This window comes from Somniosus microcephalus, chromosome 23 (assembly GCF_052327205.1).
Source record: "Somniosus microcephalus isolate GS21.2 chromosome 23, FLI_Smic_1.0, whole genome shotgun sequence".
NCBI classification, from domain to species: Eukaryota; Metazoa; Chordata; class Chondrichthyes; order Squaliformes; family Somniosidae; genus Somniosus; species Somniosus microcephalus.
The window spans coordinates 51,294,319-51,315,095 of NC_141009.1; positions in this window are offsets into that span (position 1 = coordinate 51,294,319).

The window sequence follows — 20,777 nt, forward strand, 5'->3', positions numbered from 1 at the left end:
GCAGTGTTTCGATAGTTTGCGCAGTTCCGTTAAATACTCAGCATTACTTTCGTCTTCATACTGGTTCCTTTTGTGAAACTTAAATCTTTCGGCTATCAGCAGCGGTGTGGGGTTTAAGTGGTCCTGTAGGATTGCCACTATGCTTTCAAAATCCTTTTCCACTGGCTTCTCTGGGGTTATTAGATTTTGCAGTAAGCCGTACGTTTTTGTACCCATGGAATTCAACAATACCAGTGCTTTCCTGGCATCTGGCACTTCATTCGCCTTGCAGTATACTTCCACACGTTCTATATATGTTGCCCAATCTTCGACTTCATTGTCGAACGCTGTGACACTGCCACTCTTCTGCATCCTTGGGTGTGGTTAGACTGGCTAAAAATGGCATCTCCCGCGCTCTCCCTTCTTCTCCGCCGGCTCAAAATGGCGTCTCCCGCGCTTCTTTCCTCCCCCGCGGACGCTGCTCAGCCCTTGAAACCCCGGCTGTGCTCTGCGCGTTTTCCCTTCTCTCGTTGATGCCGCTCGGTCTTCAACCCCGGCTGCGCTCTGTGCGCTTCACCCTCTCTCTTACCCCGTCGATGCTGCTCGGCCTTTTTGTGTGCCGTCGATCGGCTCCAGCCGCTGCCGTCCGGGAAGGGTCTGCGCCGTACCTGCTGCCAGCCCGCTGTACTGGATCGTCTCGACTGGGGAACCAAGCCCAGCTCTCCACAGCCTCCTCTGCGATGTTCAAGACCTCTCCGGATGGTCGATGCCCGCACTGGTGGAATCGGCCTTCTTTTACAGAATTGCAGGTAGCTTCGAATCAACTCGTCGCCACTGTTGAATCCGTGAATGGTAATGTATGGTATTCTTCAATAAATCGACAGAGACTGCAGAGGAACAAATAACAGGTGTTTACTGGATACAGGTTACTCAAAAACTAAAGTACAGATCCCTACTCAGGGTTTATATACTGGTGTGGTCACTGCCGATACTACAGTATACAGGAGCTGTAAAAAGTAGTTCTCCCATTAAAGGTACATACACTACAGTTACAGTATTGGGGACTGCCAGTGCCTGAGGAGCCATGGCACAAAAAGAGTCAATGGTCGCGAAATTCTGTTCCTCTGCGCCCGCCATTAGCGCCTCCGGGGGGCGTTAACAGGGTGCAAAGGGCTTATCGCCCGTGCGGAGGATAGCGCCTCCCGAGAAATTCAGCGGGGCGCTACTGAGGTGCAAGCTGATATTGCCGTGCCCTCGCCAGTAGCGCCCTGGCTGTTGAGCTGGCGGCGATGTTGTCATCACCGTGCGCCATGACCCCTTAGCGCCCCACTGCGACCCCTTACCTCTTTGTGGCAGAAATTCGGCTGCGCCATGAGGCTGCCTTGCGGGTTGCGAGCTGGGCCGACCTCCATTCGTGGGGCGCTAATTAAAGGGAGATGCGGCCGCGAACTGCGCCGCCATTTTATTTTCTTTGTCCGACCTCCAGCTCGGCCCTCCATGGTGGCCCTTGGAGTGGTGCGTGGCCGCCATCGTGCAGCCTAGCACCACGTCTCGGTGCCGGCTACAGCCATAGCACCACGCCACCCTGGTGGGCTAGTGTGGGCCATCGGAGGCCCTGCAGAGCTCACAGCATCCCTCCCCTTTAACGGAAGGGGAGGGGCGCTGAAACACGTCAGCGCTACGCAGTGCGGCCAGGTACCGCGCTTTGCGCTCCCGGCATCACCCTGCGAGGAAGTGGAGCGTCCGAGATAGCGCTCCGCTTCCTCGCTGGGGCAGTACTTCCGCGCTGCTGCTAAATCTCCAGTGATAATTCGGTTACCATCCCCAGATAGGGCATAAGCGAATTTCGCCCCCAATGAGTTCAGGAAAGCAAAAGGAGAAAACTGCTACTACAAAAAGTAGATGGTTCCCCCGAGAGTTTGCCAAGGTTTTGCACCAGTCCTCGGTTATCTGGACAAGAGCCAGAGATAAACATTTAGCTCATTTCAACAGTCCCGTGTCCTGCAGGCTAAGTGTCTGCTCCACTCTTACCTTACATCAGTGTCACCTTGGCATAGTAATGAGACGAAAGAGGAAAAAGCCTCATGCTAAATGATCCAATAATGCTGAAACACACTCGTGCTAAGCTCACACACTGTCCTGCTGAAGTGATCCAGCTGCAGCTTGTTCAACATTTCAAATGTCCCTTGTGGCAGTCGGAATGACGTTAATGACAACACAAGGACCGTGAGTGCATATAGTGAAAATGTCACGTTAGTTCAGCTTGCAAGGCGGAAACTGAGGCACCGCACCAAAGTGGTGTGTGTTGAACCTGACCTGCACCTCGTGATTTGAGAGTGCTTGATGGTGCTACTAAGTGAAAAGCATTCACTGTTCACTGAAATTAAAATGTTCCTCTTTCTTTTCAAATCCCTCCATGGCCTCGCCCCACCCTATCACTGTAACCTCCTCCAGCCCTACAACCCTCTGAGAGCTCTGCGCTCTTCCAATTCAGGCCTCTGGCACATTCCCCATTTTCATCGCTCCACCATTGGCGGACTTGCCTTCGGCAGCCTAAGCCCTAAACTCTGGAATTCCCTCCCTAAGCCTCTCCGCCTCTCTCTCCTCCTTTAAGACATTCCTTAAAACCTATCTCATTGACCAACTCGTCCTAATATCTCGTTATGTGACTCGGTGTCAAATTTTATTTGATAACGCTCCTATGAAGCGCCTTGGGACATTTTGCTACGTTAAAGGTGCTATATAAATGAAGTTGCTGTTGTTGTTGTCACTGTTGACTGCCAACTAAGAGTCAAGTACATTCAAAACTGCTTCTCTTCTCACAGTCCCGTCTGATATCAGTAGATGAGCTTTCGAAGGTTAATTATGCAGGTCAGCCAGAACAAAACTCACCCCTGAAGGTCTTCTGATAAAACACGAGGTCTTGGGGCAGGATGGTCCAAGGCGTCGCCCGTGTTAGTTGCGACTGCTGACTCCCTTGACCTGAGCTGCGAAGCTCCTGCTGTTTCCGTGCTCACACCCAACTTCAGCACTTCTGGATTTTTAGGTCTTTTAAAGTTCCCGGGTCTGGAGGAATGGAATCGGCTCCCTCCTGGTTGGTGGATTTTTAACAATCGGGAAGCAGCCTTCACCAGGATTTTTTTTTAAAGAGCTGAAGCTTCCAACTTCCCATGCTATGGGGAAGGGTGTTCCTCGCATTTTGATGTGTATGAACCTAGGAACAGGAGTAGGCCATTCAACCCCTCGAGCCTGTTCTGCCATTCAATGAGATCTTGGCTGATCCATATCCTAACTCCATCCACCCACATTGGCTCCATATCCCTTAATACCCTTGGCCAGCAAAAATCTATCAATCTCAGATTTAAAATGATTAATTGAGCCAGCATGGGAGAGAGTGCCATACTTCTACCACCATTTGCATGTTTCTTAACTTCTCTCCTGAATGGTGGAGTGGGGGGTTTCACTTTTTTGGTGTGCATGTAGGATGTTTATTTTTTGTGTATGGGAGCCCATATTAACGTGTAATCTTACGCGACCCAGTCATGGGGTAGAGTTTCCACTTTGGGCGCAATCGGCGAGACGGGCACAAATTCCGCTCAAACTCATTTGCATATCGCCAAAGGCAAAACATAAGAACATAAGAAATAGGAGCAGGAGTAGGCCATTTGGACCCTCGAGCCTGCTCCACCATTTAATAAGATCATGGTTGATCTTCTACCTCAACTCCACTTTCCTGCACTATCCCCATATCCCTTGATTCCCTTCATATCCAAAAATCTATCGATATCTGGCTTGAATATACTCAACGACTGAGCCTCCACAGCCCTCTGGGGTAGAGAATTCCAAAGATTCACCACCCTCTGAGTGAAGAGATTTCTTCTCATCTCAGTCCTAATGGCTGACCCCTTATTCTGAGACTGTGATCCCTGGTTCTAGACTCCCCAGCCAGGGGAAACATCCTCCCAGCATCTACCCTGTCAAGCCCTGTAAGAATTTTTTATGTTTCAATGAGATCACCTCTCATTCTTCTAAACTCTAGAGAATATAGGCCCAGTCTACTCAATCTCTCCCCATAGGACAATGCCCCCATCCCAGGAACCAGTCTGGTGAACCTTCATTGCACTCCCTCTATGGCAATTATATCCTTCCTTAGGTAAGGAGACCAAAACTGTACACAATACTCCAGGTGTGGTCTCACCAGTGCCTGATATAATTGCAGTAAGACATCTTTACTCTTATACTCAAATCTTCTTGTAATAAAGGCCAACATATAATTTGCTTTCCTAATTGCTTACTGTCCCTGCATGTTAACTTTCAGTGATTCATGTACAAGGACACCCAGGTCCCTCTGAACACCAACATTTCCTAATCTCTCACCATTTAAAAAGTAATCTGCTTTTCTATTTTTCCTACCAAAGTGGATAACTTCACATTTCTCCACATTATATTCCATTTGCCATGTTCTTGCTCACTCACTTAGCTTGTCTATCCCCTTGAAGCCTCTTTGCACCCTCCTCACAACTTACATTCCCACCTAGCTTTGTATCATCAGCAAACTTGAATATATTACATTTGGTCCCCTCATCCAAATCATTGATATAGATTGTGAATAGCTGAGGCCCAAGCATTGACCTTTGCAGTACCCAACTAGTTACAGCCTGCCAACCCGAAAATTATCCGTTTATTCCTACTCTCTGTTTTCCGTCCGTTAACCAATCCTCAATTCATGCTAGTATATTACCCCCAATCCTATGAGCCCTAATTTTGTTTAATAACCTCTTGTGTGGCACCTTATCGAATGCCTTCTGAAAATCAAAATACACCACATCCACTGACTCCCCCTTATCTATTCTGCTAGTTACAACCTCAAAAAACTCTAACAGATTTGTCAAACATGATTTCTCTTTCATAAATCATGACTCTGCCCAATCCTATTATTTTTTTTTAAGTGCCTTGTTACCACATCCTTAACAATAGATTCTAACATTTTCCCTACTACTGATGTCAGGCTAACAGTTCTGTAGTTACCCGTTTTCTCTCTCCCTCCTTTCTTAAATAGTGGGGTTACATTTGCTACCTTCCAATCCACGGGAACCATTCTAGAATGTATGGAATTTTGGAAAATGACAACCAATTCATCAAGTATCTCTATAGCCACCTCTTTCCAAACCCTGGGATTTAGGCCATCAGGTCCAGGGGATTTATTGGCTTTCAGTCCCATTAATTTTCCAGTGGATGCCCTTGTGGTTCACAAATGCTGCTGGGTTCTGTTGGGGTGCCCTGACAGCCACATGGGTGCAGTTGATGATGCCCTGCACCCATGGGAAGCCAGCCTGATTGACAAAGCCGAGCACCTGTGCGATAACACTTGCTTCATCAATTGAAAAGTGGATGTAATTGGCAGACTTTGCAAAGAGGGCATCGGTGGCCTGCGTGATGCATCTGTGGGTGGCCGACTGGGAGATGCAGCTAATGTCTGCTGCTGATCCCTGGAAGGAGCCTGACGCAATGAAGTTGAGGGCGGTGGTGACTCTGACAGCCACTGGTAAGGAGTGTCCAGCCGCTCCTCTGGGTTGCAGGTCTTGGTGCAGCATTGTGCAGATGTTTGCGGCTACCTCTCGCGAAAGTCTCAGCCTCCTTTGACAGTGCTGCTCACTCGTGTTGAGGAAGCTCATCCTCTGCCTGGAAACCCTGTGTTGGGGGTATCTCCTGCAGCGCGGGCCAGCCAAGCCCTGACAGCCTCTGCCCTGCGTAGCATCAGGTGGTTGAGAAGAAGGTTGGCGCTCTCGTTGTTGGTGCTGCTGCTGTGCCTAGTTCTGCTGCTGCCGCAGATGATCCTCTTCTGAATCTGAGGATCAGGATGAGAGAGTATAAATGGTTCTCATTCTGCTGGTATATCTGGCAGTTGAGGATGAGATGTCATCAGGAGTAAGCCAATGGGGAGAGAACTTATTCTGAGGAGGTGACAACGCATATAGAGTTTACAACACACACTTACAACCTCAATACAGCTCAAAGGTGTCATCCAAATCATGAATTCAGCAACTTCGGCCATTTGAAAACGAACTGATGTGAAAGTTTTATGCAGCACTTGCAGCTGTGAACTATGCAGCTTGTTGGAAGACACGACACACTCAGCTGGTGTGTTTGCTGAATGACGTGAAACACGTTGAAAATGTGTGAAAATGGAATGAGCCTGGAAAAATAGCATCTAACAAGGAGTTAACAAGCTGTTAACTCCCTTAAGTGTCTCTCCCGCCGCTTGGTGGCGGGTCTGGTCTGAAGGCGCAGACCCGACACTTTGGAAACTGGAGTGCAGGCGGGTTCGTGGTGGGTTCCCAACCCACCTTCAAATCATTTTGAATTTAACACCTGACCCCGCTCCGAACCTGCCCTCTGAACGCCAGCAAAATAGCGGTCAAAGAATTTGTTTAATTTCTCTGCCATTTCCTTAGTCCTCATTATAATTTCTCTTGTCTCAGCCTGTAAGGGACTCACATTTACTTTTGCTAATCTTTTCCTTTTTACATACCTATAGAAGCTTTTACAGTCTGTTTTTATGTCTCTCGCTAGTTTACTCTTATATTATATTTTCCCTTTCTTTATCAATTTCTTGGTCCTCCTTTGCAGAATTCTAAAATCCTCCCAATCCTCAGGCTTACTACTCTTTCTGGCAGCATATAAGCCTCTTCCTTTGATCTAATACAATCTTTAACTTCTCTTGTTAGCCACGATTGGACTACTTTTCCTGTGGGGTTTTTGTGCCTTAAAGGGATGTATATTAGTTGTAAATTAATATTAATTATTTAAATGCAAGCCATTGCTTCTCTACCATCATACCTTTTAATGTAGTTTCCCAATCTACCTTAGCCAACTCACCCATCATACCTATGTAGTTTGCTTTGTTTAGATTTAAGACCCTAGTTTCGGATTTAACTAAATCACTTAAGACCCTAGTTTCGGATTTAAATAAATCACTTTCAAACTCAATATAAAATTCTATCATATTATGGTCACTCTTCCCTAAAGGCCCCTTTACTACAAGGTTATTAATTAACCTTTTCTCATTGCACAATACTAGATCTAAAATAGCCTGTTCCCTAGTTGGTTCCTCAACATACTGATCTAGAAAACTATCTTGCATACATTCCATGAATTCATCCTCCACACTATTACTGCAAATTTGGTTTGCCCAGTCTATATGTAGATGAAAGTCCCCCATGATAACTGTATTACGCTTGTTACATGCACCTCTAATTTCCTGATTTATACTCTGCCCTACATTACAACTACTGTTTGGGGGCCTATAAACAACTCCCACCAATGTTTTCTGCCCCTTGCTGTTTCTTACCTCCACCCAAATTTATTCTACTTCTTGATTTATGGAGCTAAGATCCTTTCTCTCTACTGTCTTTATCCCATCTTTTACTATCAAGGCTACCCCTCCTCCTTTTCCATTTTGCCTATCTCTTATAAAAGTTAAGTATCCTGGAATATTTAGTTCCCAACCTTGGCCATATTGCAACCACGTCTCTGTAATGGCTATTAGATCAAACCTATTCATTTCTATCTGCACTATTAATTCATCTATTTTGTTGAGAATAAATGTAGGAAGTCACACAACACCAGGTTATAGTCCAACAGCTTTATTTGAAATCACAAGCTTTTGGAGCGCTGCTCCTTCGTCAGGTGAAGTGAAGAGAAGCATACAGGCACAGCATATATAGTCAGAGAAAGCTGCCAGATGATTACAGGTAATCTTTCTAACTGCCCTTTATCACACCTCGGCAGAGAGATAATCACAGCAATCAAAGGTGTGAATGGTGTCCAAACAGGTCAGTCAGGAAAACATTACATCAAAGAACAATGAGGTGGGGTCACAAGGGGTCAAATGTTGCAGATGCTGGGGTCTGTATGAAAAACAGAAAAAAACAAAAAACTTTGCTGGAAATCACAGCAGGTCCGGCCGCATCTGTGCAGAGAGAACAAGCCAACAACGACTCGAGTCTGGATGACTCTACGTCAGGTGGGGTTACATGTAGCGTGACATGAACCCAAGATCCCAGTTGAGGCTGTCCTCATGAGTGCGGAACTTGGCTATCAGTTTCTGCTCGACGATTTTGCGTTGTCGTGTGTCTCGAAGGCCACCTTGGAGAATGCTTACCCGAAGATCGGAGGCTGAATGTCCTTGACTGCTGAAGTGTTCCCCGACTGGGAGGGAACACTCCTGCCTGGCGATTGTTGTGTGGTGTCCGTTCATCCATTGTCAGTGTCTGCATGGTCTCGCCGATGTACCTGTAGGTGTCCATCACGTTCCTCCTCGTCTGAGCAGACGAGGAGGAACACGATGGACACCTACAGACGCTGAAAGATGCTTTCGTAAGAACGGAATATGACGCTCGACTTGTTGATCGACAGTTCTGACGGGCCACAGCGAAAAATCGCATAGACCTCCTCAGAAGACAAACACGGGACACAACCAACAGAGTACCCTTCGTCGTCCCGTACTTCCCCGGAGCAGGGAAACTACGCCATGTTCTCCGCAGCCTACAACATGTCATCAACGACAACGAACACCTCACTAAGGCCATCCCCATGCCTCCACTACTCGCCTTCAAACAGCCGTCTAACCTCAAACAGACCATCATTCGCAGCAAATTAACCAGCTTTCAAGAGAACAGCGACCATGCCACCACACAACCCTGCCACGGCAACATCTGCAAGACATGCCAGATCATCAACACAGATACCATCATCACACATGAGGACACCACCCACCAGGTACATGGTACATACTCATGTGACTCAGCCAACGTTGTCTACCTCATACGTTGCCGGAAAGGATGCCCCGGAGCATGGTACATCGGCGAGACCATGCAGACACTGCGACAATGGATGAACGGACACCGCACAACAATCGCCAGGCAGGAGTGTTCCCTCCCAGTCGGGGAACACTTCAGCAGTCAAGGACATTCAGCCTCCGATCTTCAGGTAAGCATTCTCCAAGGCCGCCTTCGAGACACACGATAACGCAAAATCGTCGAGCAGAAACTGATAGCCAAGTTCCGCACTCATGAGGACGGCCTTAACCGCGATCTTGGGTTCATGTCATGCTACATGTAACCCCACCTGATGTAGAGCCATTTACACTCGAGTCGTCGTTGGCTTGTTCTCTCTGCACAGATGTGGCCGGGCCTGCTGTGATTTCCAGCAAAGTTTTTTTGTTTTTTTCTGTTTTTCATACAGACCCCAGCATCTGCAACATTTGACCCCTTGTGACCCCACCTCATTGTTCTTTGATGTAATGTTTTCCTGACTGACCTGTTTGGACACCATTCACACCTTTGATTGCTGTGATTATCTCTCTGCCGAGGTGTGATAGAGGGCAGTTAGAAAGATTACCTGTAATCATCTGGCAGTTTTCTCTGACTATATATGCTGTGCCTGTATGCTTCTCTTCACTTCACCTGATGAAGGAGCAGCGCTCTGAAAGCTTGCGATTTCAAATAAAGCTGTTAGACTATAACCTGGTGTTGTGTGACTTCCTACATTTGTCCACCCCAGTCCAACACCGGCATCTCCACATCATTGTTGAGAATAATTCGGGCATTCAGATATAGTGCCTTTAACTTTGACTTTTTTCTATTTTTCCCTGGTGTCACCTTAGTCACTGATGCCTTATTACCTTTATTGCTCTCGCTGTCCCTTCCTGACTCACTCTGCTTATTTTTACCCGAAACTCTACTCTGTTCTAGAGCTTTGACATTTCTCTCGCTGCTTTTAAATTTACTCTTCCCTGTATCCTCCTACCCACACTTCATTAGTTTAAAGCCCAGTTTACTGCCCAAGTTATTCAGTTTGCCAGGACACTGGTCCCAGCCTGCTTTAAGTGGAGCCTGTCCCAATGGAACAGCTCTCTCTTTTCCCAGTACTGGTGCCAATGCCAAACCCCTTCCTCCCACACCATACTTTGAGCCATGCATTTAAATTTCTAATCTGTTTGCCCCTATGACAATTTGCACGTGGCTCAGGTAACAGTCCAGAGATTATTAGTTTTGAGGTTTTGCTTTTTAAATTGGATCCTTTCTCCTTAAACTCCCTCAGCAGAACCTCATTCCTAGTTCTACCTATGTTGTTGGTTCCTATGTGGACCACGACAACTGGATCATCCCCCTCCCATTCCAGGTTCTCCTCCAGCCACGAGGAGATGTCTTTAACCCTGGCACTGGGCAGGCAACACAGCCTTCGAAACTCTCGGTCACGGCAGCAGAGAACCGTATCTATCCCTCTGACTATAGAAACATAGAAGATAGGAGCAGGAGTAGGCCATTCCGTCCCTCAAGCCTGCTCCACCATTTAATGAGATCATGGCTGATCATCCAAATTCAGTACCCTGTCCCTGCTTTCTCCTCATGTCCCTTGATCACTTTAGCCTTAAGAAATATATCTAACTCCTTCTTGAATATATTTAATGAATTGGCCTCAACTGCCTTCTGTGGTAGAGAATTCCATAGGTTCACCACTCTCTGGGTGAAGAAATTCCATCTCATCCCTGTCCTAAATGGCTTACCCCTTATCTTTAGACCGTGGCCCCTGGTTCTGGGCTCCCCCGCCATCGGCAACATCCTTCCTGCATCTAGTCTGTCTAGTCCTGTTAGAATTTTATAAGTTTCAATGAGATCCCCTCTCATTCGTCTAAACTCCAGCGAATATAAGCCCAATCGACCCAATCTCTCTTCATACGTCATTCCTGCCATCCCAGGTATCAGTCTGGTGAATCTTCGCTGCACTCTCTCCATGGCAAGAACAACCTTCCTCAGATAAGGCGACCAAAACTGTACACAATACTCAAGGTGTGGTCTCACCAAGGCCCTTTACAACTGCAGCAAGACATCCTTGCTCCTGTACTCGAATCCTCTCGCTATGAAGGCCAACATACCATTTGCCTTCTTAACCGCCTGCTGCACCTGCATGCTTACCTTCAGCGACTGGTGCACATGGACACCCAGGTCTCGTTGCACTTCCCCTTCTCCCAATCTATTGCCGTTCAGATAATAATCTACCTTCCTGTTTTTGTCACCAAAGTGGATAACCTCACATTTATCCACATTATACTGCATCTGCCATGCATCTGCCCAATCACCCAACCTGTCCAAATCATACTGGAGTTTCTCGGCATCCTCCTCACAGCACACACGCCCACCCAGCTTTGTGTCCTCTGCAAACTTGGAGATATTACATCTAGTTCCCTCGTCTAGATCATTAATATATAATGGCCCAGATATTCGGGTCGGGGGCTTCCCACGGGTGCAAGCCCCCGACCTGCACTTACCTTGCGCGCCGGCTGTTGAGCTGTGGGTCCCCGTGGAATTCCGATCCGGTGCCTGCTCCAGCTGCAGGCGCGCAGGGCTTGCGTATCCCAGGGGCGCAGTTAGTTCGATGCGGCCCCTGGACTCACGTGGGCCATGGGGAGCCAATCGGAGCAGGGAATGCTTCATTCATAAGTCTGACAGGAAGACCTGTCAAAACTTATAAATACTACGGCCCCATAACATCACTAAATCTTCAAATACATTTTTTTTTAAATCACATTTTTTAAATAAACTATAAATTACATGAAATAACTATTTCAAACAATAATTTAAATTTTTGAAAATAATTTTATTTCTAACGGGGCTATAAATAAACTTACATTTCTCTATATTTAAAAATAATAAACTTGTGGAAAAAATGTTTTAATTTTAATTAATTCACCACTTACCTGGTAAAAAGCAGGCCTTACATGTCTAACTTCTGGAGACTACCCTCCCGGGAAAACCTGCAAAAAACACCTGAAGTTCGATGCGCACGCGCAGCCTCTCCCACGCACGCGTTTGACCTCTGAACCCCTGCTTTCAGGTGAACGGAAGTTCCGGTTTCCCACGCATGCGCAGTGCATGCAGGAAACCGACACTTCCATTGGGCTTACGGGTGAGTACCCCGTGGAGACCTGAATTTCTGGGCCATTGTGAATAGCTGGGGTCCTAGCACCGATCCCTGCGGCACCCCACTAGTCACTGCCTGCCACTCGGAAAAAGACCCGTTTATTCCAACTCTTTGCTTCCTGTCTGCCAACCAGTTTTCTATCCAAGTCAATACCTTGCCCCAATCCCATGTGCTTTAACTTTACACACTAATCTCTTATGTGAGACCTTATCGAAAACCTTCTGAAAGTCCAAATACACCACATCCACTGGTTCTCCCTTATCTATTCTACCAGTTACATCCTCAAAAAATTCCAGTAGATTAGTCAAGCATGATTTACCTTTTGTAAATCCATGTTGACTTTGTCCAATCCTGTCACTGTTTTCCAAGTGCTCTGCTATTACATCTTTTATAATGAACTCTAGCATTTTCCTCAATACCGATGTCAGGCTTACCGGCCTATAATTCCCCGTTTTCTCTCTACCCCCTTTTTTGAATAGTGGGGTTACATTAGCTACCCTCCAATCCATGTTCCAGAGTCTATAGAATTTTGGAAGATGACCAGCAATGCACCTACTATTTCTAGGGCCACTTCCTTAAGTACCCTAGGATGTAGATTATCAGGCCCTGGGGATATATCGGCCTTCAATTCCGTCAATTTTCCTAACACAATTTCCCTACAAATATTGATTTCATTCAGTTCCTCCCTCTCATTAGACCCTATGTTCCCCGACATCTCTGGGAGGTTATTTGTGTCCTCCTTTGTGAAGAGAGAACCAAAGTATGTATTTAATTGGTCTTCCATTTCTTTGTTCCCCATTATAAATTCCCCTGATTCTGACTGCAAGGGACCTACGCTTGACTTCACCAATCTTTTTCTCTTCACATATCTATAGAAGCTTTTACAGTCAATTTTTATGTTCCCTGAAAGCTTACTGTCATATTCTATTTTCCCCCTCTTAATTAATCCCTTTATCCTCCTTTGCTGAATCCTAAACTGCTCCCACTCCTCAGGTTTGCTGCATTTTCTGGCCAGTTTATGTGTCCTCTCCTTGGATCTTATGCTATCCCTAATTTCCCCTGTTAGCCATGGTTGAGTCACCTTTTTTGTTTTATTTTTATGCCAAACAGGGATGAACAAATTCTGTAGTTCATCCATGCAATCTTTAAATGTTTGCCATTGCCTATCCACCGTCAACCCTTTAAGTAACGTTCCCCGATCCATCCTAGCCAACTCGCGCCTCATACCACCATAGTTTCCTTTATTTAAATTCAGGACCCTAGTCTCTGAGTCCCCTACCACAACAACATTCCCTTTCAACCCCCATTTGAATGGCTTTTCCCTCATCCACACAGGCAGCAAGAACCTCATACATGTTGGACAAGGGCAAAGGCCGAGGCTCCTCCAACACTGCACCCAAGGTCCCCTTACCTGCCTGAGTTACAGTCTCACCACCCTGTCCCTGACCATTAACCAGACCTGTACCACTACCTAACCTAAGGGATGTGACTGCCTCCTGGATCAAAGTGTCCAGGTAACTCTCCCCATCCCTGATGCCCCGCAATGTCTTCACCTCAGACTCCAGCTCAAAAACTCTGAGCTGAAGTTCCTCAAGATGCAGGCACCTACTGTAAACATGGTTGTCCGGGATCACAATGCTCTCCACAAACTCCCACATGCTGCAGTTGCAGCACACCACCTGCACTGCTATTCCTATATGATCGTGTTTATTTAATTAAATTTAATTAAACTAAATTACAAAAAATAAAATTCTGCTTTAAAAAATATTCCTTGATATATTCAAAAGTGGTAACTAGATGCAGTTTGATTAATACAGCTAATAGGTTTATCACAAAAAATTTGGATTTTAATTCAGTGTCAATCCACCACCTGTGAGTAACCCGATTTTAAATGATTGAAAATGACTTTGAAAAAATATACAGAATCATTTTCCAGTTATACTGGTGTACCGTAGTCAGTTTTTAGTAAATTAAAAAGAAAATTAATTCAAAAGCTTTTAAAACATGCCTATTAGTGTCCTTAAGCCCAACATATTTATCCCTCAACCAACATAACAAAAACAGATTATCTGGTTATTATCACATTGCTGTTTTTGGGAGCTTGCTGTGTGCAGATTGGCTGCTGCATTTCCCACATTACAACAGTGCCTACGTCATTGGCTGTAAAGTGCTTTGAGACGTCCGGTGGTCGTGAAAGGTGCTATAGAAATGCAAGTCTTTCTTTAAAAGAGCCAGCTTGATTTTTAGAACTCGAAGGCCCGCAAACGGGCACAATTAGTGGAAACCCCCAATGGGGATTAATTCACCCTGGAGGGCATGGCCAGCTTTGTGGGCGGGGCCGGCTTCTAGCACGATGTTTTAAAAACTAGCGCAAAAGGTCGTGGAAGCTCGATTCACGCTGAATGTAATTTGCGCTTAAAATTCCACTATCTATTGTGTCGGTGTCGGCCGAATTACGCCAAAAAAAGAAACAGCGAAACCGAGGCCACGGCATTTAGCTCCAAACTCTAAAGGTTGGGCATTCCCGATTTAAGGTGTCTTCATGCTGCGACTTCAGTATCTTTGTGTTGTGATTTCCGCTTCACTGTTACACCAAAGTTGCAGTAACACTTTGGAGGAGAGTGAGGCGAGACCCCCCCTCCCTCCTTCCCAGAGGAAGTAATCTTTACAGCACTTGGAGCAGGATATGTTAGTGTAGGGAGTCCTTGCTGGCCTGGTTCTACCCGCACCCCAATGACATTTGCCTTGTAAAGGACAGGCGGAGTTCCTGCCACTTACATGGCAAGTTGGAAACTGCTGCAAATGGTGGAGGTCTGAGGCTACAGGGTCGCTACCATTTTCTGGGGTGGGGGTGGTTCAGTGGCTTCTCACCAGAGTTACGACTGCAGACCAGAGGCCCTCCTGATGAATTCTCGGCCTCTTGTTCCGCAAGACAAAAGACAGCCGATGTCGCCCTAATCTGTCAAAGCCAAAGAGATATCTGTAGCTTCGGGTAATAGTAGCTTTTCAACGATTGGAATATGACCAAGGGTATAATGGTTAGTGAACTCTCTGATTAGCTGCCAGTACATCAAAGGATGAACTGGTCATGTTTAATTTAAATAAAGTACTAAAAATATCCCAAGAGAGAAAGATGAAGCCAGCAGATCTTGAAATCCACCTGGGAGGAAACTGTAGTTATTCAGACATGTGCCCTCAAAAGGCTACATTTTGATTGTAATGTAACGCTGACACCAAACCAACAACATCTTGAAACTTATTGTCTAACGGGGTAATTTAGTAACGACTAACCGTGCGTCAGTTGAGGGAACCGCTCTGTGCACTGAGAGGAAACATCCAGCTGAGGCAAGGGTGGTTAGAATGTGGAACTCGCTCCCACAGGGAGTAGCTGAGGCAAATCGCTTAGATGCACTTTACGGCAAAGCTGGATAAGCACACGAGTGAAAAAGAAACAGAAAGACTTGCATTTCGATAGCGCCTTTCATGACCACCGAATGCCCCAAAGCATTTTACAGCCAATGAAGTACTTTTGAAGTGTAGTCACTGTTGTAATGTGGGAAACGTGACAGCCAATTTGCACAGCAAGCTCCCACAAACAGCAATGAGATAATGACCAGATAATCTGTTTTTAGTGATGTTGATTGAGGGATAAATATTGGCCTGAGGGATAAATACCTCCCCTGCTCTTCTTCGCAGTGCCAGGGGATCTATTTACATCTACCCGAGAGAGCAGATGGGCCCTCGGTTTAATGTCTCATCCAAAAGACGGCACTCTCTGACAGTGCTGCACACCCTCAGTACTGCACTGGAGTGTCAGCCTAGATTTTTGTGCTCAAGTCTCTGCAGTGGGACTATGAACCCACGACCTTCTGACTCAGAGGCAAGGGTGCTACCAACTGAGCCACAGCTGACACTGCAAAAAAAAGGAATAGAAGGCTGTGCTGATAGGGTTAGTTGAAGAGGGGTGGGAGGAGGCTCCAGTGGCCCGTCTCTGTGTTGTACACTTTATATAATTCTATGTAATAATATCGGAGCTGTTAATAACCTCGCCTGCGACACTAGCCTGAACGTATTGGAATTCTGTCTGTGAAAACAAGACAAATCCACCAAAAGGGCAGGCACTCCAAAACAAATGAAGACCAAATGAAATTTAATGCATTATGGACATTGAATACAAATTGCTAATCACACTGTGCAGACAGAAAATTATCTTCTGAATTGCCACTGATAAAATTGAAGTTGCCAACTGTGGCCATTTTCATTGTTCACTTTATCGTGAGGTAATTTCCCCCGCCCCCGCCAACTCTCTTGAGTTTTTCTATTTTTATCTGATAGCAAGTGACTGCTTTTTAACCGGTGCCAAGTCTATTGATAATGGTCCATAACCAGTAGAAGTTGCTCTGGACCGTCAGAAGCTCACATGAGCATTTGGCTCTCCCTGAAACGAATGGCCCAGAATTTGCAGTCGGGATGATGCGAACTGGCAGCGGTCGCCATTATTCCGCCTTTGAAACTGATGCCAACTTCGGGATCAGGCGCATGCGGAAGTCCTGAAGTTGAGGTCTGTCATTGACGGATCCAAAGCAGGCTGCGCTGTGCACGCCCCATCCCCCACACCGCGCTGCCCCACCGCCCCGCAGCCCCACCGCCCCGCTGCCCCCACGCCCCACTGCCCCCACACCCCAGCCCCCCACCCCACCACCCCGCCGCCTCCCACACCCCGCCGCTCCACTGCCCCACCCCACCACACCCTGCCGCCCCCACGCCCCAGCCCCCCGCCCGACCGCCCCGCCGCCTCCCACACCCTACCGCCCCCACACCCCACCCCCTCGCCCCCCACACCCTGCCACCCCCCACACACTGCCGCTCCACTGCCCCATGACCCTGCCCCGCACACCCCACTGTCCCCCACACCCCGCCGCTCCACTGCCCCACCTCCACCACACCCCGCCGCCCCCACGCCCCACCCCCCTGCCCCATCGCCCCGCCGCCTCCCACTCCCTGCTGCTCCACCCCCACCTCCCCACCACCAGAGAGCCGACAATCTGCGTAATCAGCCAAATCAGGGAAACTGACGAAAACCTTGGCTCTTCTGCAGTAGTTACGCTGTTAAACTCCCCGCTAAAAGATACAACCAAAGGGATTAGGTGTAACTGGGGTTTTAACAACGATATTATTGCTAAACAAATGTAAAGGGCCTGGGAAACTCATTTTAATTTTGTGCTGTGTGAAATTTGTCTATTTTAATAAAAAATGAAACTTTTCCAAAAAATTGTCTTACCTTTTTATTTATGTTTGTCCATCTTTATTTCAGGCTTGTCCTTTCTTCATGTGAGAGCCTCAATCTTTGTTTTTCTCTCTCTAACCTTTTTAAAACTTTAGAATGTTAAGGGCTTACTCACTTCCTTGTCCACTGCCTGTGAGAGCTCTGCCTTTTGATTGGCTGCTTAGACACCCTGTTGACACCACAGCAGCTCACACAAGGGAATCCCCACTAACTTCTGTTGATTTGAATTGAAGGTCAGCATACCCAAAGTTCTCGACACAGGGATCGCGAGGTCGCTGTGCAAAGTGTACTTCGGGGCCAGCAGTGGACGCCTTCACTTTGCTGCCGACCGCATATTCTGGGCCACTGAGTGAGTGTAGTCAGTGCATATCTGAGCTGTACAGACAACAAACTTTCAAGGCTTGTTGTCCACTTTATGGTGCTTGGCTGCAGTTCCCTGAGCTAAGGAAGGGGAAAAACGAATGGCCTAAAAGCTAGTGGGCGGGTACGAAAAAAACATTCAAAAGTCTAATGGAATGTTGGCCTTTATCTTCTTCTTCGTAGGCAGTCCCTCGGATCCGAGGATGACTTGCTTCCACACTAAAAATGAGTTTTCAGGTGACTGATGAGTCCAATGCGGGACCTACAATCTCTGTCACAGGTGGGGCAGACGGTGGTTGAAGGGGCGGGTGGGTGGGGTGCTTGGGTTGATGTGCGCTCCTTCCGCTGTTTGCGCTTGGCTTCTGCTTGCTCCCGGCGAAGAGACTCGAGGTGTTCAGTGCCCTCCCGGATGCTTCTCCTCCACTTTGTGCAGTTTTGGGCCAGGGATTCCCAGGTGTTGCATCGGTGGGGATGTTGCACTTTTTCAAGGAGGCTTAGAGGGTGTCCTTGAAGCGTTTCCTCTGCCCACCTGGGGCTCTCTTGCCATTGGCCTTTATCTCAAAGGGGCTGGAGTACAAAGGTGTGGGAGTTATGCTACAGTTGTATAAAGCTCTGGTTAGACCCCACCTGGAGTCACTACGTTCAGTTCTGGACACCATACCTGAGGGTGGATATATTGGCCTTGCAGTCGGTGCAGCGCAGATTCACCAGAATGATACCAGGGCTAAAAGGGTTAAATTACAAGGACAGGTTGCATGGACTAGGCTTGTAGTCCCTTGAATATAGAAGAATAACGGTTGATCTAATTGAGGTGTTTAAAATGATTAAAGTATTTGATAGGGTAGATGGAAAAAATTCTGCCTTTTGATTGGCTGCTCAGATAGAGAAATTCGGTATGTTAGCGCTTCCCGTTAGCGCCTGGCGGGGGCGCTAATGGGGCACTAAGGGGATAGCGCCCGGACGCGGCGAATGCAGTGACGCCCACGAACTTCAGTGCCGGTTTAGCGCTGATGCTAAATTTTAGCACCTGGGTCTTTAGCGCCTCGCAGATCGTGACATCATAAAGTACGCAGCGCCCGTTATCGCCCCGGATGGAAAACTGACTCTCGCCCCCTGCTTTAACGCCTCGCGCCGACTACGCCAGCAAGAGGAAAGGTTGTGAACTCGGCTGGCCACTTCGGGAGCGGTAATTAAAGGGAATGCTTTTCAGCCAGCGCATCCTTTATTATTTGCACCAGTCTGGCGTTTGCGCAAAGTTTTTATTGGCCCAGAAATTCAGGTCGGGGGCTTCCCGCGGGTGCAAGCCCCCGACCTGCACTTACCTTGCGCACCGGCAGTTGAGCTGTAGGGCCCCGTGGAATTCCGCACCGAGGCCTGGCCCAGCTGCCTGTGCTTGCATGTCCCAGGGGCGTAGTTAGTGCGATGCATCCCCTGGGATCACGTGAGCCATGGGCAGCCAATCAGAGGTGGGAAAAGCCCATTCATAAGATTGACAGGTAGACCTGTCAAAACTTATAAATACTACGGGCCCAAAATAGCAGTAAACCTTCAAATAATTTTTTTTTTAAATAAAATTTTTTAAATAAACTATAAATTACATTAAATAACTATTTTAAACAATAATTTCAATTTTTGAAAAAAATAAGTTTATATTATAACGGGGCTAAAAATAAACTTACCTTGCTTTAAAGTATTTAAAAATAATAAACCTGTGGAAAAAATGTTTTAATTTTAATTAATTGACCACTTACCTTGCAAAAAGCAGGCCTTACGCGTGTAAATCCTGCAGGCTTACCCTCCCGGGAAAACCTGTAAAAATAACCTAAGTTCAAAGCGCACACACAGCCTCCCCTGCGCGCGCGTTCGACCTCTGAACCTCTTCGTTCAGAGTATCGGAAGTGCCGGTTTCCCGCTCATGCGCAGTGCATGCAGGAAACCGGCAATTCCATTCGGCCTATGGGTGAGTACCCCGTGCATACTCACCCGGGGAGAGCCGAATTTCTGGGTCAATGTTTCATTGGTGTGAGATGTCCAAGCCCTCCACTGTGTGGGAGTGTTTGGGGCTTTAATGGCAGCCGCCCAGGTCACCTTGCAAAACAGAAGTGACGACAACGAGCTTGTGCAGCATCAATGGTCCTTCCCTGTAAGCGAGGGAAGCAGCCTCTGTGATGAAAGAGCGCCGTTTACAACCCGCTCAAAATTGTTCAGCACTCTGCCGCTACCGCCCCGCTCTCGGACTTTAGCGCCCTAAGAGAAGTGGTTAGCGCTTGATTTAGCGCTCCACTTCCCTCTTGGAGCGCTACAACTGAATATCGCGGGAGGTGAGAATGATTAGCGCCTGGCGCTAATTTTTCAACTTTTCAACATTTAGCACCCCAAACGGGGCTAGACTGAATTTCTCCCCCAAACTTTTTCCTCTTTTGGGAGAATCCAGAACAAAGAGCCAGGCCATTCAGAACAAGGGGGTATAACTATAAAATTAGAGCTCGGTCATTCAAGGGTGATGTCATTGAATTACATAGAATTTACAGCACAGAAACAGGCCTTTCAACTCAATTGGTTCTGTACAGGTCTAACATATCTTCTCTGCTTTTGAATTCTGTTCCTCTGGTAATGAACCACAATGCTTTATTTGCATTTTTATGGCTTTGTTAACCTGCATTGCTACTTTTAATGATTTGTGAATCTGTACCCCAAATTCCTTTGCACCTCTACCCCATTTAAACCCTTATCTTCCAACATTATTCCTTATACCAAATTGCATCACCTCACACTGATCTGTATTGAAATTTATTTGCCATTTACACAGCCATTCTGCAAGTTTGTTAACATCTTGTATTTTGTCGCAGTTTTCCTCAGTATTAACTATACTTAGTGTCTCACCTCCTGAATCCCCAAAGCCGTTCCACCATCTACAAGGAGCAAGTCAGGACTGTGATGGAATACTCTCCACTTGGCTCAGCAGCATCCAGGACAAAGCAGGCTGTTTGATTGGCACCCCACCCACCACCACCGGCGTACCGTGGCTGCAGTGTGTTCCATCTACAAGATGCACTGCAGCAACTCACCAAGGCTTCTTCAATAGCACCTCCCAAACCCACAATCTCTACCACCTAAAAGGACAAGGGCAGCAGGCTCACCTGCAAATTCTCCTCCATGTTACACA